Raw genomic sequence first — 20,582 nt, 5'->3', positions numbered from 1 at the left:
GAGAGGAGAACTAGGCCCCCTTGCACTAACTGAGACTGAATCAAACTCCCCTACACCCACTTATCAATATGGGATTCTAAGGTGATGTAACTTCCACACTGGGAAATCAGAAGATGTAAGAATGCATGTGTTAAGGAAGGAGATGGGCTATTTTAATGTATACGCTCTTGTTAGTTGCTTTTCTTGCTCCATGCCTATCTTCTGGCTCCTTGGCCTGTGAGTCACAATATAGGCTTGTCTCTGAATTTGGTCCACTATACCTGTGTGGTATTTGATCAAGTATGTAAACAAAACAATAAGGTTTCAACCTTCTCCCATTGAAGTCAATGGAATTTGACTTTGCATTTGACTTCAATGGGAAAATAATTGGGTCTTAAATGGGAGCAGTGGTAGGAGGGAGGGACCCATAGCAGGGAGAGAGAGAACAATGAAAAAAAACCAACAGAAAGTCAAAAATAGTATCTCGCTCGTTTTCACTAACCCACACACCTCATAATTCATATACAAACTGATGGTGCGCTCCCCTTCTAAGCAAAGATTTAAGAGCAACGAGCCATAATGCAGTCTCATATAGCTAAGACTTTATTACTTTTACAGAATATATTATGCTATGTTTACTAGTTTAGTATGAAGTATTATCATAAATAATTAAAGCTAAACTGCACTTGTTAAATAAATTAACAAAGTGCACCGTGAGATGCATTATCTATGCTTTCGTCATGCTCATTTGCTTAGCCCCTCATCCTGCAAGAAGCTAAGTTCCCTCAACTCCATGGAAGCTGCTGGGAATGGAGGGTACTCAGCACCTCATAAGATTGGGTGCTTACTAATTCATAAAAGTCAGTAATGTGCGATGGGTCTTCCAGACATTAGTACAAGCAAACAAGGTTTGGTTGTAGGAATGAATCCCATTCCTGGGTTAGTGAGGTGAGGATGAGGTAAAGAGATACCCAAAAGAGATACCTCCAATCTAGCATATAGTGTACACAATGTGGGGAAACCTACAAGAACTTTGTTCACAAACTACTAGAAGCAAGGCCTGGGGCTGCCACACAGCCAGGCTGCATCCAGTTACTACTGATCACATAGGAGAGAAGTAGGTATGGTCTGATGCCTCCCCTCTCACAGGTTTGTGGCTGTGTGGATCCGTGCTTAGTGTTTACCATTGGCCTTGCCCCTTGTATGCCCATATTGCCTCCACCTGTGGTGAGCTGTGGCAATCTCATTTATGGTGTACGTAAGGGTGCAGTCTTCGGTTATTTTCCTCCTGTCTAGTCATTTAAAATGTTTTTGGCTGTTGCATACCTGCATAAAGCACCTTAGGTTTGGGCCCAGAATGTTTGTCGTTAGAACGACCGCTTTTCCTTTCATTAGCCCAGCTGACCTCGTTTAGTGCAATTGGTAGCATTATAGTAAATGGCTTGCATCACTTTAAAGTAATTGTGTTCCTCCAGCCTCGAGTTCACAAGCAGCTCTCTGGTGGGCTTGAATGCATACAGTTGAACAGGAGATGGGCAGCATCAGCCCAGCGACTCAAGTCTTTTTGGGAAACTCTACATCTGCGAAAAGGATAAAGAAACAGGTTAAAAGTGCTACTAGTTCTTGTTTCATTTGCATGCAGGGGTAGGTAGTTGTGGTGGAGTTGTATGTCTGATTTTTTTCCTGGACAATTTTCTCTCATATGTGAAGTACAATGTACAAAACAATTACCACTGTTATGCTTAACAGCCACAGGATCAGATCCCAAGAAGGTGTAAATCTATATAACTCCATGGCCTATAGTGTGTGTGTGTGTGTGTGTGTGTGTGTGTGTGTGTGTGTGTGTATACACTGCATATGAACAGGTCAGTTCTAGATAAGTTACTATGGGGATATCTACACTACAGCAGCACAGTTACGGTGCTGTGGCCATGCCACTGTAGTGCAGATGCTTTCTACATTGGCAGAAGGGATTTTTTCATTGATGTAATTCAGAGGGTCTCAAACTTCCTTGCAACGTGACCCCCTTCTGACAACAAAAATTACTACATGACCCCATGAGGGGGGACTGAAGCCTGAGCCCGCCTGAGTCCTGCAGCTCCAGGTGGGAGGGCCAGAGCCTGAACCTGAGCCCTACCGCCACAGGCAAGGGGGCCAAAGCCAAAGCCAAAGCCCAAGGGCTTCAGCCCCAGCTTGGGGCCTGTAACCTGAGCCCTGCCAGCCAGGGTTATAGACCTTGGGCTTTGGCTTTAGCTTTGGCTGGGCAGTGGGGCTTGGGGTTGGGCTTGGGCCCCGGGCTCCAGCAAGTCTAACGCCAGCCCTGGCGACCCCATTAAAAAGGGGTTGTGACCCGCTTTGGGGTCCCAGCCCACAGTTTGAGAACCACTGATTGTAGTTAATCCACCTCTCTGAGAGGCAGTAGCTAGGTTGATTGAAGAATTCAGCCTTGCTGCATCTACAATGCGGGTTAGGTTGCTCTATCTACATCGCACAGAGCAAGAAATTTTTCACAGGCCTGAGTGATGTAACTAGATTGATCTAATTTTAGGTATAGACCAGGCCTAGGGCACACGAGTTCATTTGAATTGTTGATATATAATTTTTGGTACAAATTAACCTGCATTTTTACATTAGCTTAAATAAAGCCAATTTCTGAGTCTCACAGACATACTGATTAGTCATTTAACATTTCTGGACTCAGTAACTCTATCTTCATTAAGAAAGTCGTTTTTTGTAATACTTGTCTCTAAAGAGGACCATGGGGATTTTTAAGAGGTGGTATTAATTAGCACTAGAAATACCATGAAGAACTTTCCTAAACAAATTCAATGTATTTTTTTTCACATGGAAACAGAATTTTATTCAAAAGACCCAGTTGACTTAATAATTATCTTGAAACCAAAACTGGATTTTAAGCCCTAGAAGGGTATATATAATTTCCAGGTGGCTGGCACCTGTGCAATTTAGCAGCAAGGAGGGGCACTAGGATGCTTATCTGTGGAGCAGCAGGAGGGCTGGCAGGGGAGCTCAGGGATTGTGGAAAGGGGTTAGGGTGACCAGCTGTTCCGATTGTATAGGAACAGTTATGATATTCAGGGCTTTTTCTTATACAGGCACCTATACAGGCCATCCCGATTTTTCCCATTTGCTATCTGGTCACCCTAAAAGGGTTGTCAGGATTACTTTCTGGAGGGGTTATAGGAGAACTTGGCATGTAGGAGGGTGACTGAGTTCATTGTTGGTGAGAAGAGTAGCAGTAAAGTTAGGCAGCTGAAACACTGATTGTGATGTGTGGTGGAGGTTTCTGGGAAAATTAAGCAGGTGGGAAGGTCAAGATTTTTTGCCAGGGAGTTTGCAAGAGCGATCAGCAGAGAGAACGGGGTTGTGCTGTTTGTTATGTGGAAAGGGTCAGTAACTAGAAAGTGGGGTCAGGGAAATAGACCTGGCACTCGGTGTTGTGAGTTCAGCAGATAAGGACAAGTGAGAAAGATGCTTGTGGGGGTGGGAGGGAGCGTTTCCAGAAGAGTATAATCTACAGTGCAGTTTACAGGGGGCTTGATTCTGATCTCACTTAAACTGGTGTAGATCAGAAGTGAGAGCAGTAAAATTGATGTAAAGAAGGGGTAAGTAGGGTCAGAATCAGACCCCTTGCCTGCAGTTGTCCAAGGGTTACCAAAATACTGACATTTTTCATAGCATTTAAAATAGGTTTCCCCCCACCCCTCCTGATTGTTTTGTAAAGACACTCTGGAAATGTGAAACACTTCTTGGAACATTCTTGGTCCTTACTGAATAATTTTATTTTTGCCTTGCATCATTTTTTATTGTGGGGTGTTCAAAACTCCTTACTATGGATGCATTAGGCCTTTGTAAATAGCTACAGGGAATAAAGTGGATCAGATTTTTTAGCCCAATTTTGTCTTTTTTAGTTGTTTGTTTTGTAAAATCAATATTTATTTTTAACTGGAATACCTCCAAGACTATGCTGGAAATGGTAATGTTATAGTAAGAGGAAGCAGAGCTGGAGCTAGGCATAAGCAGATTAAGGCCTGGTCTACACTAACGAGGTAAATCGATCTAAGTTATGCTAGTTAAGTTACGTAAGATATGTAACTTAAGTCAAAGTAGCTTAGACCGACTTACGGCGGTGTCTATGCTGCGCTGTGTCTGTGGGAGACACTCTCCCATTGACATAGCTTCCACCTCTAGGAGAGATGGAGTACTGAAATTGATGGGAGAGCATGCTGCCATTGACTTATCGGGTCTTCACTAGACCCACTAAATCAATGCCCACTGCATCGGTAGTGAAGACAAGCCCTAAGCAATTGCTTAGGGCCCTGAGCAGCTCACTCCCTCCCCCACATTTTCTTTTTATTATGTGTTGGGGGGGGGGGGAAATATTCCTGCTTAGGGCCCCAACTGGGCTAGCACCACTACTGAGAGGGAATGGGAGAGTGAATTTCCTCTTAAGATATTAAGAGTTTGTTTAGAAGAAGGGGAATGTTTATGGCTTTTGAAAGTTAAGGGATGCTCATCAGGAAACTGAAGCCATTCTATTAATAATCAGTTATTATCATTTTATTATTTATGTAGCACTATAAATGTTCTGTTCAGTTTGCAAAAAACATTCTTGATGAGGTGCCCCATTACTGATGACACTTTTGTAGTGCAGGCTTCAAGTTCTTTCTTGATGCCACCCATGTTATCAACAATAGAGCTGAAGGAGGTGAAATCACTGAAAATCTCGACAAAGTGGTTACCCACTGAAATGCTAGAGCCCACAACACGTTCAGAATTGCTGATTAGAAGAATTTGTTTTTCCCCCAATTAATTTTCAGGCTGAATTTTGCTGCTGAGATTTTCAGAGCTTTAAATGCTACAACTAGCTCATCCGTTGATTTGACAAGTAGTGCTATGCCATTGGCAAAATTGATGTAGGTGAGATGCTTGTCACCAAGGCATATACCTAAAATGCATTTACTTAGTATCTGCTCAAGCACGTAGTCTATGATGGGACTGAAGAGTTCTGGAATGGCACCGAATGCCCAACCTAATTCTTAAGAAGGCGGTTCTTTTTCCATTTACAAGGATGCAGCTTGAGGAATCATCAGATAGGAGATGGAACATTTTACAGAGCTTGTCAGGGAAGCCTGCGAGTTTCAAGATCAGCCAAAGTGATTCCCTGTCAACAGAGTCAAACCTGACCTTGATATCCATAAATGTAATATGAACAGGGTGCTTGAAGTCTTGTGCCTTCTCAATAAACTGATGCACTGTGACAATTTGCTCTGTCATGGAACGGCTGGGAGTGAAGCCAGCTTGTTGTAGTCTTCTCTTGCTCCTTAGATATCAGGGGCTTGGGTCAGCAAGACAGAAGCAAAATCTTTCCCTAGGACAGATAGAAAAATAATGTCACAATACACCTCTATCCCGATATAACGCGACCCGATATAACACGAATTCGGATATAACGCGGTAAAGCAGCGCTCCGGGGGGGCGGGGCTGCGCACTCCGGTGGATCAAAGCAAGTTCGATATAACGCGGTTTCACCTATAACGCGGTAAGATTTTTTGGCTCTCGAAGACAGTGTTATATCGAGGTAAAGGAGTAATTTCAATAGTCCCATTTGCTGCCTTTATATTTCCCTAGTGGTAAAACAATGCCGTTTTGCCAGTCACACAGGTCCACCTCTGTTCTCCAGATGATATTGATCAGAATCTGCAGCCACAAAAGAATAGGTGGTCCAGTACTTTTTTAATAGTTCCACAGCAATTCCACAGATTCCTGCCACCTTATTTCCCTTAAGCTTCTTTACATCTCTGTAGCTACTTCACATTACTATAGTTTTCTTTCAAACAGGACTATGTTAATGTGAACTAGGCACCTTTAAGTTCATGCCAGCAGCATCCATGTGGGGCAGTGAGATAGCAGCACCTTGGTGCACTCTGCCATTCACACCCCCATAGTCCACACTGTAGTGCAGTGTAGACATAGCTTAATTTGTGGTCGGTGTTACTGAGCTTGGCAGACTGATAAATTCTACAATTGCTGATGGATGATTTCCAATAATGAGAGATTATAATGTAATCATTCATCTTTGTTTGGGCATTTTCATGCGACCAAGTAAATTGGTGAATTCAATTCCCATGAAATCAGGTGTTTGTAATGACAGGATCATGAGAAAAACACAACAGTGAAAGGTGTTTACCATTGCTTTTTAAGGTATTTGAGGTCATAGGTCCAATAAGGTTTTTCCGTGCTCCACTTAAATTATCAAGAGTAGCATTAAAATTACTGAGCAGAGTGACAATGTTGTGATTAGAGATACACCTCTACCCCGATATAACGCGACCCGATATAACAGGAATTCGGATATAACGCGGTAAAGCAGCGCTCCAGGGGGGCGGGGCTGCGCACTCCGGTGGATCAAAGCAAGTTCAATATAACGCGGTAAGATTTTTTGGCTCCCGAGGACAGCGTTATATCGGGGTAGAGGTGTAGTTGAATAAAAAGAGTTCAGTTGATTGTAGAACTTTGTCTTGTCTTCATCAGAATCTTCACTGCTTGGAGCATAGCAAAGAATAGTTGTTCATCTTCCACGTTTATGCTACAACTGGGCTTTAAGTAGGCAACGGGAAATTGGTTGAGATGATAAGATTGATTTGTGGATATGACATTTAAAGAGGAGTCCCACTCCTTCCTTTTTTGTATCCCAAGCACCCAACTGCAGAAGATGATCCTGGACACCTGGATAAGCAGAGAGACAAAGCTGAGGATATATAACGTTTTGGTGACCTATGAGACTTAAAAGTGGCCTCTCACTGTCAGCATTGAAAAGAAGTCGGGCACCATTCAGATGAAGCATCTCTGAATGATTGAAAACATCAAATGATATGAATTCAAGTTGAATGAAGAGATCCGTTTTCAAACTAAACATGTTCTGCTCCTCAAGCACTTGCTCAACACTCTCTATAGTGGTATGGTCATCTGCTCCAAATACCTACCACCTTCCCTATGAGAATCATTTTTGACTTTGTTCCAATGAAAGCTGGACAGAAAAGACCCCCTGGAAGTCCTAAAATACAATGGGTAGATGGCATCAACACACAGCTGTTCCTCACATCCTACCACTGGCATCCTCCCCATAACATGCCAAATTTGGCTAAGAACAAAATGGAGTTGCCTAATGTGTACATTGGATATGCTGTCCAAACAACAACATGAGAACTAACCCAACCTATAAACATGAATGATGCTTTACAGAGAAATATGAAGACCTCTCTGCCCAAGGAGCTTATAATCCAAACTTAATTATAACAAGTACAGTACACTGCAGTTCATAAAATCATAGAAATGTAGAGCTAATTGGGACCTCCAGAAGTCTGCAAGTCCAGCCCCCTGTGCTGAGAAAGGACCAAGAAAACCTAGATTGTCTCTCACAGGATTTGTCCAACCTGTTCTTAAAAACCTCCAATGATGAGGATTCCCCAACTTCACTTGGAAGCCTATTGCAGAGCTTAGCTACTGTTATAGTTGAGAGTTTTTCCTAATATCTAACTTCAATCTCCCTTGCTGCAGAGTAAGCCCATTACTTCTTGTTCCACCCTCAGTGGACATGGAGCACAATTGACATTGTCCTCTTTATAACATCCCGGAACATATTTGAAATGTTATCATGTCTCACCTCATCTTCTTTTCTGAAGACTAAACGTGCCCAGTTTTTAAAACCTTTCCTCATATGTCAAGTTTTCTAAATGTTTTATCCTCTGGACTATCTGCAATTTATCCACAGCTTTCTTAAAGTGTGGCAGCCAAAAGTGGACACAGTAACCCAGCTGAGGCCTCACTAGTGCCAAGTAGAGCGAGACAATTACCTCCTGTGTCTTACATATGACACTCCTGTTAATACTCCCCAGAATGATATTAGCATTTTTTGCATCTGCTTCACATTGTTGACTCATATTCAATATGTGATCCACTATAAGCCCCAGATCCTTTTCAGCAATACTACCACCTAGCCAGTTATTCCCCATTTTGTAGTTGTGCATTTGATTTTTCCTTCTTAAGTGTAGTACTCTGCACTTGTCTTTACTGAATTTCATCTTGTTGAATTCAGATCAATTCTCTAATTTGTCAGGGTTGTTTTGAAAGATGCTCTTCTTGCATCATTCTCAACGCTGCCTTACCATTTTAATTGGTTTGCATTTAAGGTCCAAATCTGCAGTGCTTATGCAAGCAAAACTCTCTATTAATGTCAGTGGGGAGCCCTCAGTGAGTAGGAACTGCAAGATGGACCTCAAAGAGATCACAGTTAATGTGTAAATAGAAAGGAGGATTAGAGGGCTAATACTAGAAGCCAAATTTCACATTCTTTACTCTGGCAAAATTCCCACCAAAGTAAATGGGGGATTTCCATGAATAAGGGATGTGGGATTTGTGCCAGTTTGGAAATTACCGAGGATCCTTGGACCCTCATATTGAACTCCTAGCAGGATCATTTTCCCAGTCTTCAAGCTGAAACACTAAACATCGAGGTCCTGTCTGCTTGGAATGGATATTAAAAATTCTATGACGCTTTTCATAGAGGTCGTCTAGATCAGTGGTTCTCAAACTAGGGCTGCCGCTTGTTCAGGGAAAGCCCCTGGTGGACCGGGCCAGTTTGTTTACCTGCTGCGTCCGCAGATTCGGCCGATCGTGGCTCCCACTGGCCGTGGTTCACCGCTCCAGACCAATGGGGGCTGCAGGAAACGGTGCGGGCCAAGGGATGTGCTGTCCACCCTTCCTGCAGCCCCCATTGGCCTGGAGCGGCGAACTGCAGCCAGTGGGAGCCGTGATCGGCCGAACCTGCGGACGTGGCAGGTAAACAAACCGGCCTGGCCCGCCAAGGGTTTTCCCTGAACAAGCGGCGGCCCTAGTTTGAGAACCACTGGTCTAGATGATTGCCCATGCCTGTCATTTACCAAAGTCCCCTACTGTCCCCATGACTGTGCTGCAAAAATATGCTCTAATGCCTTTGTTTCTAGATTTCCACAGTTTATACATGATAAGCTACAACTATTCCCAAATGGTGCAAACAATAGGTAATTGAAATCTAGTGTATATACCCTTATAAAGAATATATATTGTGTTCATAACTTTTAGGTAATTATCACACGATTTATGAGAAGTTAGTTCAGCAGGCGTGTCAAACTGAACTCGCTGAATTTAAAATACTTACATACGCACATTCATTTGAATGAGCCCCTGCCCTATGCTTCAAAAATTGTTTTCTAGATCCATGAGACACTAACTCATAGTTCCTTTACATAATGTTTATATCATTATTGAAGAAGCATGGTCTAGTGGCTTAAATCAGAGGATTGGGAGTTAGACAATCTAGGTTCTAGTCCTGGCTTCTCATGTGAATATTTTGGACAATCCCTGGTGCTACGGCACTGAAGTCACTTTAATCAGAGCTGAGTAGGGAATGAAGTCTTTTAATGGGCTTTTTATCCACTTATAGAATTCTATGCAGGGATATAATTTTCTATTACATTCTAGAAGATAATCTTACAAAACCTAGGGAGAAGTTATTATTTTTGATGCAGTTATTCAGGACTTTTCCATAAGGGTTTGAGTTACCATCATGGGCATATGACATACATGCTGGGAGAGTTGAAGGCATGGAAATCTATAGCTATTGCCAGTTGCCGATTTTTATGTGAAATCTGTTGGCCTGAACTTTCTCCTTAAGGTGACCTATTGTATATTCGGTCAATTTATGTAGGTAGGAGTAATATTCTGTAACATAGGTTCCTGGGCAGAGGCTCCCTCTTCAGAAGTAGAGTGCTGAAGCCCAGGGCAAAAAGGACAGTGTAATAATAATGAAATCAAAAACTTGGCTGGCTTGAAGGAGACAAAGAAAACTTAATAATCTGGGTTGAATTTGCTTTTTGCTTGTTACAAGGATAAAAATACACTGTTGTCAAAGAAATCAGATATGCCACTAAGTTAACTGAGAAACTAGCATGCTTGAAAGGAATTCCCAATTCATCTTTGTTTTAGCTACATGACAATGAGAAGTTTCCAAATCTAAATGATTTTTCACATGATAGACTAGGTTTGAAGGAGGGTTGACAATTGTGAAGAGTGTGGGATGGTGCACCAAAGAAATGCCCTTCTGTGAACAAAGTATTAGGTAATGACTTGATCCTTTGTGGTGCTGAGTGTCCTGTCTGAACCTGCAGAAGGCCGAGGTTCCCCCCGCCCCCATTGGTGCTCAATATCATATAGGAGCCAGTAGGTTGTTATTTTCTTATTTATTTGCATTGACCTAGTGCCTAGGAGTCCCAGCTATAGACCAGGACACATTGTGCTAGGCACTGTACAAACACAGGACAAAATGATGGTCCTTGCCCCCAAAGAGCTTACAATCAAAGTATAAAACAAGAGACAACAAATGGATACAGATAGGGGATTATTAGAAAACAATGAGGCAATATGGGTCAGCATGCAGTTATCACTGACCTCTATGTACATTTTGCTGGGTTCAGTGCTGTGATGGGGTGGTCTGTCCCCTTAAGGATTGTGGTTTCTAGGGGTCAGCCCAGGGCTATCGTGTGGCATGGCCCTCTAAGGTTTTGGCAGGTCTGCTATAAAAAGACCTAGAAGAAATTAGGAGAGAGGAAGTGGTCCTGGGAATAAGTAGTGGTTGAGAGGAAATCCCATCACTGTTTCTTTAAGAGTCCGGAATCAGGAACCTTACAGAGTGGGCAGGGCTTATCTCTCCCCAGCAAATTGGGATGAGTTTTGAAAAGGGGACCAGTTTATATGCTGCCTCCGCCCTCATAGCAGGGCAGCCATTAGCAGGTGAAAGCTGGCCTGCTGAGCCCTCTGGAACTGGGAACTGATTGGAGGGAAAAGGGGCCAGTTGAATGAGAAACTGGCTAAGGCCCTACAGCTTGCCTAAGTTACAAGTCTAGCTCCAAGGGGGAGAGCTGGATGACTCCTGCCTAAAGTAGAGTCAGAGGGATTGTTTGAAATACAAACCCAGTTGCATAAGGAGGACTGGGGGAGATGTCTGTCTGAGGGAGGGGAGTTCTAACTGCCTAATCCACAACCTCAGTTCCATGAGGGAAACTGAGGCAGGTTTTCTGTGTTGCCTGGTTTTGCTGCAAGGAGGTGCTGAAGACCAAAGGTGATCACTAATAAGCACCAAAATAACACCTATAGGAAATAGGATCCCAAGCTGTTTTACTATTGGGTTACATAGTTAAAAAACAGAAGAATCCCAGCAGAGGGACAGAACTATTTAAATGAGATTATCCCCATAACATCACAACCCAACTTTCGAGCCATCAGAGTGACATCTGGGGACAAAGGCAGAATCCCAGTGCTTGGGCCGGGACTCTGTGTAAAGCAACATGGCTCCTCGTCCCCTTCTCTAAGAAAGGTATTGCTGGGGCTGATTCTTCTCTGTCCATTGACTTGAATAGAGCTATGCCTGATTTACGCCAGCGTAAGTGACAGGAGACTCTGGCCTCTAGACTTGGATGCAATCTTGTCCACACTGAAGTCAATGGCAAAATTCTCACTGACTTCATTGGGGCAGGATTTCACCTCTGTTGCTGTTTGAATAGTATCTGGCAAACCTGCAAGTGGTGCTGAAGTGGGTAGGAAATTGCTGGAGGCTGAGCTAGTGGCTGCTACTGCTAAAGAGTCTTGCTGGAGAATAGGAAAAGTCTCTTCCCTTTAACAGTGTCTGGCTTTCTGCCAGTAGCCACCTCCTTCTGCAGCAGGCAATGGAGCTGCAGGCAGTGCTTGTTGCTTCTCTCCCTCAGGCCACCGCTGCTGAGCCACGTGGGAGCTTCCTGGGAAATAAGGTAACCAACAGCAATCATGATGAACTTGTTCATCACAATATGTATGGTACCCCTGGGCCAAATTCACTCCAGGTGAAATTCACCTCTGCACTAGGCTTAGGTAGAAGGTGATTGTTACCCTGACAGTGTATATGGTTGCAACTACACTGAAGTCTGTGTAGTTACACCCATTTACACCACTAGTGAATTTGCACTGTTTTGTTTTTGTTTTTAATCTAGCAAATGAGTTCCCGTAGCGTACCTAGAAGTGTTCTCTCTCTTTGCAAATCTGTAAGGGTGGGTGGATAGACAGACATTCCCTTTGCCAGGAAATGGATATTCCATGCTATGGTTTTAAATGTATTTCATTTCTTTGGAAATTTAAAGGCCTCTTTAGGTGCCCCATCCAGTCCTCTGGGCAGTTATCCCCTACCAGAAAAATAGATCATGCACTTAGCAACACAATAGAAAGGACTGTTTCTTCATAATATATTGATGAATTCAACTAAACTAAAACCCTTCCAATCCACCGCCAACCACTTCCTCAAAAACTGGGGAAAAGATGCAGCACACCAGGAAGGTTAACAAATCCAGGCTTTGGGAGAACTGGAGGGGCAGGTTCAAAGGTGAGGACCTCTTAAGGATAACATCATGCCAGCAACTGTCTCCAATTTATAGTGAGGCAGCTCCACCTCAAGCATCTCTGTTAATCACAACTATACAATATGGCATGGGGAGAACAATCCCTCAGGTAGAAAGATGTCAGGCTATTCCTAGGAGGCAGGGTGGCTAGAGCTCTGGACGGCGACTTGGGAGACATGCATTCTATACCCGGGTCTGCCATTGGTTTCTGGGTGGCCTTGGGCACATCACGTCACGTCATCTCCGTGCCTCAGTTTTCACATCTGTAAAAGGGGGATAATGACATTGATCTCTTTGTAAAGCATTTTGAGATCTGCTGTTGTACAGTGCTATATAAGAGCTAGATATTATTATTTAGGGCTTTAGAGAGACATTTTCAAAAGCACCAAAGGGCTCTGGAAACACCCAAGCCCCACTGAAAGTCAGTTAAAAGTCAATGGAACTAAATCCTTTCACCACCACCTGCAGAAGTGAACAGCAGCACCAATACTTGGAAACCTAATTCCATCTGGAAACCCATTGGCTGTGCTTCCCATCCATCTGAGGATCTCAAAGCCAGGCTATAAATATCTATAAATCCAAAATAGTTCATGTGACAGAATTGCAGCTGTTCTGAAATATTGGAGGAATACTGGAGGTTGACCTGTTTTGGGGATGTTTACTGTATGAATATATTGGTTTAATTACTAGAGGGCTGTAGAAAAAAGGAAAAAACTGGCTCACAATAAGCCACTTCTCAGCAAACGCTTGAGAGCTGTTAAGGGACAATGCCATTACAGAAAAAAGGCCTGTGCATGGCTGAGATCAACTATAGCATGTTAAAAAGGAGACTGTCTGTCTCTCAAAAGAGATGGGAATTGTTCGGAAGAGTTGTTTAGGGGAACTAGACTAAGATTCAGATGCCCCCTGGGGTGTCTGAAAAAGTTAGGTCTGCCTAGGTTATCATGAGGATCTGGGGACTAATTGGAGGGAGAGGGGCCAGCTGCCACAATTGCTGGCTAAGGCCCTACAGCTGGCCTTAATTATATGTCCAGGTGAACCTTTAGGTAAGATACACATGTATAGAGTGTTTATTGTTTTAAAAGTCCTTTTTCTCTAAATGCTTTGTTCCTGCTGTTAAATTAAATAATACTTTGGTTTAAGAAGGCTGTTGAGTCACTGTAGTCGCCTCTGGTCAGAGTCGCCTTAAGGGAAGAGCCGCAGTAAGACCTGCTGGGAAAGCGCATTAATTCACAGGGTATATTGTAGCCGAAGGCCTGGTGTAAGAGTGGAAGAATTGCATAATTCCACCCTGCAATGGATTAAGATAAAGGCGTGAGGACTGACACCTGAAGGGTGAATTTAGAGAGATCAGAAGGGTACCGAGGTGCAGCTAGCTCTGTTATGTGACAGCTGATGTAAATCCCATGAAGACTATAGGGAAAATATGCATAGAAAAACTCCACAAGATGAAATAGAGGGAAATCTCTGATGCAGATCTAGATGATATCCACCCCAAGCCACTGCAAAGATCACAGGGAAGGGCATTAGTGATGCATAGTTCAAGCCTGACTGGCATGGGCCCAATGGGTTGAGAGCAATAGAATATTCAGTCTGAGTTTATTTTTCAGCTCAAACTTCTTGGGATATTAATTCACATTGTTCTAACTCGATCCCTTGTCTGTGTGGCTTTATAAAGCAAAGGAGCTTTGTGGGCTGTAGATTTCCTAAAGCACAATGTATTGGTTTTTTTTTTCTCTTTTAAATAAAGCAAGTGCTCTATTTTTGAAATAACATAATGAGTGAAAAATGACTTTCCACCTTGGTGGCAGGGCAGCAATTCGTTGGGCTGCCAACTGGAAGATCTGGACCAGGGACAGATTTGGGTTCCCAGGCTCAGTGCCAGAAGAGCTGAGACATATTTTTGAGGTGATGTACTTGGACTCTAGGGGGAGATTGTTGTTGACTGATCTGAGCTGCTTTAGAAAACATCTTGCCAGCTGATCCACAAAACAGCACTGGTCTTTGCTACAAAATGGACTGCTCTTCTGCCCTGAATTGGATATGAGTTGTATATATAAGATGTGGTTGTTATGGTAGCTACAAGTGTTGCTGTAAAGTTCAGTGTATTTAGAACTTAACTTAAAAAATCTCTGCATACAAATAAATGTATTACCAGCCACTCATTGATGGATATGTGTTTTTATTAGTATTATTATTATTTAATTAAATCACTAAGGTTGCTGCAAAGACTGAAGTGTGAGATTAAAATGCATTAGCTCAGCTGTCTGTACTGCAATAAGGGGAGATCCATTTAATCAGCCTTAGTGGTATGGTGCCATAGGTGAACACAACATTTTACAGAAAGAAGAAGAAGAAGAAAAAAAAAAAAAAAAAAAAAAAAAAAAAAAGACAAAGAGCCAGATGCTGGTTTCCCTTAACACTGGTGCAAATCCAGAGTAACTCCATTGCAGTAACCTGGAGTGGACATCAGTTTATGTGAGAGCCAACTCTGAACCCTTGCCCTATGTAACTTTCAATTGCAAATATTATGGAACTCAGTAGGGGACTACTCGTTGTGCATAAAGTTAAGCATGGGCATATGTCCTTCACAAGATCAAGGCCTAACTCCTTTATCCTACAAGCTGATTTGTGAGAAAAGAACTTCTGCACCACTATGGAGCCCAAACTTCAGTGGAGCTTTACATGGATGCTGATCTGCTTACGTGGGCCCCTGCACCTAAGATCCCAATCCTACACAGACTTATACATGTGCTTAACTTTACACCCTGTGAATGTCCTATTGACTTCCATGAGAGTGCTCACATAGGTGATGCATCTGAAGAAGTGAGGTTTTTACCCACGAAAGCTTATGCCCAAATAAATCTGTTAGTCTTTAAGGTGCCACCAGACTCCTTGTTGTTTTTGTAGATACAGACTAACACGGCTACCCCCTGATACTTGACACATAGGTGAAGTTTCTGAAGTGTGTAAATATTTGCAGGATCAAGGCCAAAAGTTTTACCAAAAATTAAAGTGAAAAATCTATAGACTAAGGTCCTCATCTTGCTAAGACTTATGCATGTGCTTACCTTTATGCACTATGTGTAGTCCCATTAGGGTTGCCAACTTTCTAATCGCACAAAACCAAACACCCTTGCCCCGCCGCCTGCCCCACCCCAATCCAAGGCCCTGGCCCCCACTCACTCCATCCCCTCTCCCTTCCATCGCTCGCTCTGCCCACCCTCACTCACTTTTGCCAGGCTGGGGCAGGGGGTTGAGGTGCGGGAGGGGGTGGGGCCGGGGACGAGGGGTGCAGGAGGGGGCTCTGGGTGGGGCCAAGGGGTTCAGAGTGCGGGAGGGAGCTCAGGGCTGGGGCAGGGGGGTGGGGTATGCGAGGGGGTGGGGGGTGCTGGCTCTGAGGAGGAATTTAGGTGCGGAAGGGAGCTCAGGGCAGGGGGTTGGGGTGAGGGATCCAGGCGGTGCTTACCTCAGGTGGCTCCCGGAAGCAGCCTGCATGTCCCTGCGACCCCAAGATACAGGGGCAGTCAGGGGTCTCCGTGCACTGCCTGTGCCCACAGGTGCCACCCCCACAGCTCCCATTGGCCATAGTTCCTGGCCCAGGGGAGCTGTGGAGCCGACGCTTGGGGCGGGGGCAGCACATGGAACCCCCATGGCCGCCTCTGCCTTAGCCCTGCTGTGCCGCTGACCAGACTTTTAGCAGCAGTGCTGACCGGAGCCACCAGGGTCCCTTTTCTACCGGGCATTTCTGTTGAAAACCGGATGCCTGGCAACCCTAAGTACAATTGACTTCCCTGGGACTACTCATAGAGTGCAAAGTTAAGTACATGAGTAACAGGTTTGGGACCTGTGCTTGATGAAGAGGTGAGTGGGGAAGATAATCTCTTACAAAAAGATAGATATTATTACTCTAGGGCAGTGGTTCTCAAACTTGGGCCGCCGCTTGTTCAGGGAAAGCCCCTGGCGGGCCGGGCCGGTTTGTTTACCTGCCGTGTCCGCAGGTTCTGCCGATCGCGGCTCCAGGCCAATGGGGGCTGCAGGAAGGGTGGCCAGCACGTCCCTCAGCCCGCATCACTTCCTGCAGCCCTCATTGGCCTGAAGCGGTGATTGGGAGCCGCGATCAGCCTAACCTGCGGACGCGGCAGGTAAACAAACTGGCCCAGCCTGCCAGGGGCTTTCCCTGAACAAGCAGCAGCCCAAGTTTGAGAACCACTGCTCTAGGGGACCAGAGTTTTCCCAGGGAAAGTTGAATGTAAAAGTTGTTTGCTTTGTGAATGTCTTGATTGTTGATTTCTTAAAATAATATGAATATTATTATTGTCTACCTAGCTATAAAACCCCAAGATAGGTTAGCAGTATTGAATATTCAATGGACTATCTTTCAGTTGTTGATCATTGTTGAAAGATTTTGTAGTTTGTGCCTCTTTTGCAATTACATGTAGTTAGAAAGTTTTAATATCAGTTTGTCCCCCCCATTATTCTTCTGATTTTGCAGCCAACTGTAGGTTGTTTTTATGCAAACCAGACCAAGTCCTGGGGCAAAACTGACATCACAATGGCTTGTCATTAGAAAAATCAGGAGCAGGGTGTGGAAAGACTAATGTGGGAAGCTCCCACATTTCCCACCAATGAACTGTGAAGTGAACTCTGCTTGTCAGACAGGTTATTGGGGCAGGACATGTGACACTGTTTCGAAGCAGCTTTTTGCCAACACCCTTCAGCTAGGAGAAGCTCAGGAATCTCATCAGGTGGAGAGCTACTGATAAGTTAGGACTTGCATGCTGTGTGGTTGCAGAATACTCCACTGCTTTGTCTTTTTTTTTTTAATCACTTGCCTTTTTACAAAGCAACACAAACAGTGCAAGCAAGGATCTAAGCATGTTTTTCTTGTAGACTCGGAAATGTGAATGTAAACACATGAAGGCTATCCAAATTGCTGTTGGTAGGTAGAAAAGTCTTTTCCCTTTAAATAGTACAGCAGCAAGGTTCTTGTTCCATTTCATTAATATTTTTTGTTTTGGAAGAAAAGGGGTGATTAAAAATACAATTCTAACAGTATGGATTTGACTTAAAATGAGAAAAAGCCAGCAGGAAATTCAAAGTTGAAGTTGTAAAACTCCATCTTTAACTCCCTTTTTCTTGTGCCTAGGTATCGTGTGTTATTTAAGGTCTGGCATTGTTTGGAGACCCTGCAGTGTCTAATGTATTAAATTAGCTCAGAATAGCAATTTCACTTTTAACTATGAGTTTCCTTGCTTTCACTTCTGGTTAGGCATTTCTCACCCTTGGAATTAAGTACAGACATGTATTTCAGTACAGACATGTGTAACTCTAATTGATTTCAGCGGGGGTTGGGCATGTTTCAAAGAGCAGAACCCTTAATGTCATTTTAACTTCAGTCTTTGTATGAATTGCTACTTCACATCAGAATTTACTAAACTGCACTTCTAAATATGCGAGCAATTTATCTGGATAATCATAAAGTGTCTGCAGTCTTTACTCGGACAAAAGTCCCAATTGATGTGAACTGCTACATACAGCAACGACTTTTGTCACAGCAAACATTATTTACAATGATAACGGTAAACTATAAACTCTCTTACTTCACATTAAACAGAATGAGGAAAGTCATCTTCATTAATATGGTACTTTTGGAAAAAAGTTTTTGTGTATTCCAGCGCCTAAAAAACAAAATATATCTTTAAAAATGCCTCCATTTTCATGTTGTCACAGATTATAAATTTTAATGGAAATTTAAATAATCACAAATCTCAGGAGGCAGGTTGGATTAACAGTGTTCTGAAGAAATATTTTACCCTAAACTAAAGCACATAAATCAAACCCCAAAATAACTGAAAATGATTGTTATTTTGTTTCCATTTGGACATAGCACTTGTTAATCACATGTGCACTTGTGTTCTTAGCACTGTAGAGACCGGCATTGCATTTTAAGGTCAGGCTTCAATTTCTGAAGAATCTAATTTAAAGCTATTTATAGTGCTTTTTGATTGCCTGTAATAACTAATGGAAAAACTGGGCAACAGAGAAGTAAATGTGTAACAGCTGCATCTACTTTAAATTGATTAAAAGTAGTAAAAAGAAGTGTAAATAGAAGAGTGAATTTGACAATGAAACAGAAGCAAGTGTAGTTTCTGTTTTATTGTGAAACGTTTGACAGAAGTAACTCTGACTCCTCAGAAGGCCTTGGATCCCAGTGTTTAAAGTTTACTTTGCTGTTTGTCTTGAGTGGGGTCAGTGTTGTAAGTGAATAATTTATAGGCAGCATGAATGAGCTCATTAGTCACCTTTTCAGAGTATAAATGAGTTTTGTGGTTGTCATTACATGGGCCTTCTGTTCAGCGGCACAGCAAAATGACAGTTTGGCAGTTGACTGGCTTGTAGTAGGACAGCCTGTCTCTTTTCAAGTCTGGATTTGCTTTTGTGTTCTATTGAAATCCCCATTCTATTACCCAGTGCTGGTCCAGTAACTTTCAGAATTAAGAAGTTTTTCCAGCAAAAGCTCTTTTGTTTTGTTTGTTTGCGTTTAAAAAAATGCTGAAAGTGGTTTAACAAGCAAGGGTGGAGCAAATAAAGCAGATACATTAAAATGCACATACACACCCACCCACCATAATTGACTTTTCTATATCGTAATTTGTTTCAAAATGTTGTGTAGTGGTAGGAATTTTAGGCTCCAATCCTGTAACCATTATTGCACATGCATAAGTGTTTGCAGAACTGGGGCTTTTCATAAAGTAGTTGTTTATTAAGGCCATCACCATCCTTTCTGGATGAGGGAAACATGTAGGTAAGGAAACTTTCCTACCAAACATCTGTGGTGTGTCAGAGTGAAGCCCTAAATCTTCCAGATTATGCCATCTGTTAGGTGAGGCTGTCTGTTTCCAGAGAGGTGGGGGCGGTGCCAACAGACCCAGCATGAAGCAGGGATCCAACCCCAACCATGAGGATCCCCAACCACAACGGAGGAGCAGAAACCCCCACCCATGTGGAAACCAGAAACTACCCCTTTCTCTTTCCCTCTGCCTAGCTCCCATGCCATGATGTCTCAATTCCCCCACCATGGTTCACGCTCTGTGAGAAGTTTCTGTAGAGATGTGGGAATTACTTCTGGTCAGTAAATTCAGTGTTTTTATTCCACAGAGTCTTTTTCCTTATCTATTGAGAGCATGCTGTGCATGGCAGCTGCTCTCTGGTTCAGCCTCCTCAGCACCCTATAGCCCTGCAGAGGACCCAAGGAGAAGGGGGAAATCTACTGCAGATGCTACTGTTTCAGGTAGGGTGACCAGATGTCCCGATTTTATAGGGACAGTCCCGATTTTTGAGTCTTTTTCTTATATAGGCTCCTATTACCCTCCACCCCCGTCCCGATTTTTCACATTTGCTGTCTGGTCACCCTAGTTTCAGGTTCCCTTTGCACACCCTCCCCCCAATTTTTCCTTGGTCTCCTTCCACAGTGTATTTGGTAGGACTCTTAAACACAACTTGATTTTTTTAAATCAGTTTGTATCGGAGCATAAGCTTTTGTGGGTGAATACCCATTTCGTCAGACGCATGTGTCTGCTCCAATACATCTGTTAGTCTTTAAGGTGCCACAGGACTCTTTGTTGCTTTTTACAGATCCAGACTAACACGGCTACCCCTCTGATACCTTAAATCAGTTTGTGATGTTCTCATCCTACCAGATTACAAAGTGTATCCACATAGCAGCTTTTTTCAAATACAACCGTGCATCTGCTGTGTCTGTGTGTCTACACCTATCACACACCCTATGTTAGTATCAGTGCATTCTGGGAAAATCTGGCCAGCAATCCCATAGTGCCTTAGCGGGAAGCAGTATCCAGAAAACATGCACACAGAGCAGCCATAGTAGCATGTGAGGCAGATATCTTGCTCAGGGGAAAAAAGACTGTCCATCTGTTTAGGCAGGCAGGCATAGCTAGTGAGTCCCATCCACACAGAGAATTAAGTACTGGTTATAGGGAAACGGTCATGTGCTAGCCTAGGCTACTGGTAAGAGCAAAGTGTTGTTAATATCACAATTACAACATGATCAACATTTACTTGGCGTGTGAACACACACTTCATTTAGTGTCAGTCATG

The 20,582-nt window shown here is 43.3% G+C and overlaps 1 protein-coding gene across 2 annotated transcripts in view; it reads left to right on the top strand.

Annotated features, from left to right (window-relative positions):
- Positions 1-20,582, top strand: part of FOXN3 (forkhead box N3) — a 311,867-nt gene that overhangs the window by 97,720 nt on the left and 193,565 nt on the right. Inside the window, exon 1 of one of the 2 annotated variants that reach the window (XM_024198711.2) lies at positions 1,503-1,582. The exons of the other annotated variant lie outside the window; for it this stretch is intronic. The gene's annotated coding sequence lies outside the window, so the exon portion shown is untranslated. Of the gene's footprint in view, positions 1-1,502; positions 1,583-20,582 lie in introns of those variants that run through there. 2 annotated transcript variants of the gene reach the window in all.

Source organism: Terrapene carolina, unplaced genomic scaffold (genome assembly GCF_002925995.2).
Source record: "Terrapene carolina triunguis isolate 2854851 unplaced genomic scaffold, T_m_triunguis-2.0 Scaffold96, whole genome shotgun sequence".
Lineage (NCBI taxonomy): Eukaryota > Metazoa > Chordata > Testudines > Emydidae > Terrapene > Terrapene triunguis.
The sequence above is the reverse complement of the archived record's forward strand: the minus strand, read 5'-3'. Positions and strand labels throughout refer to the sequence as shown.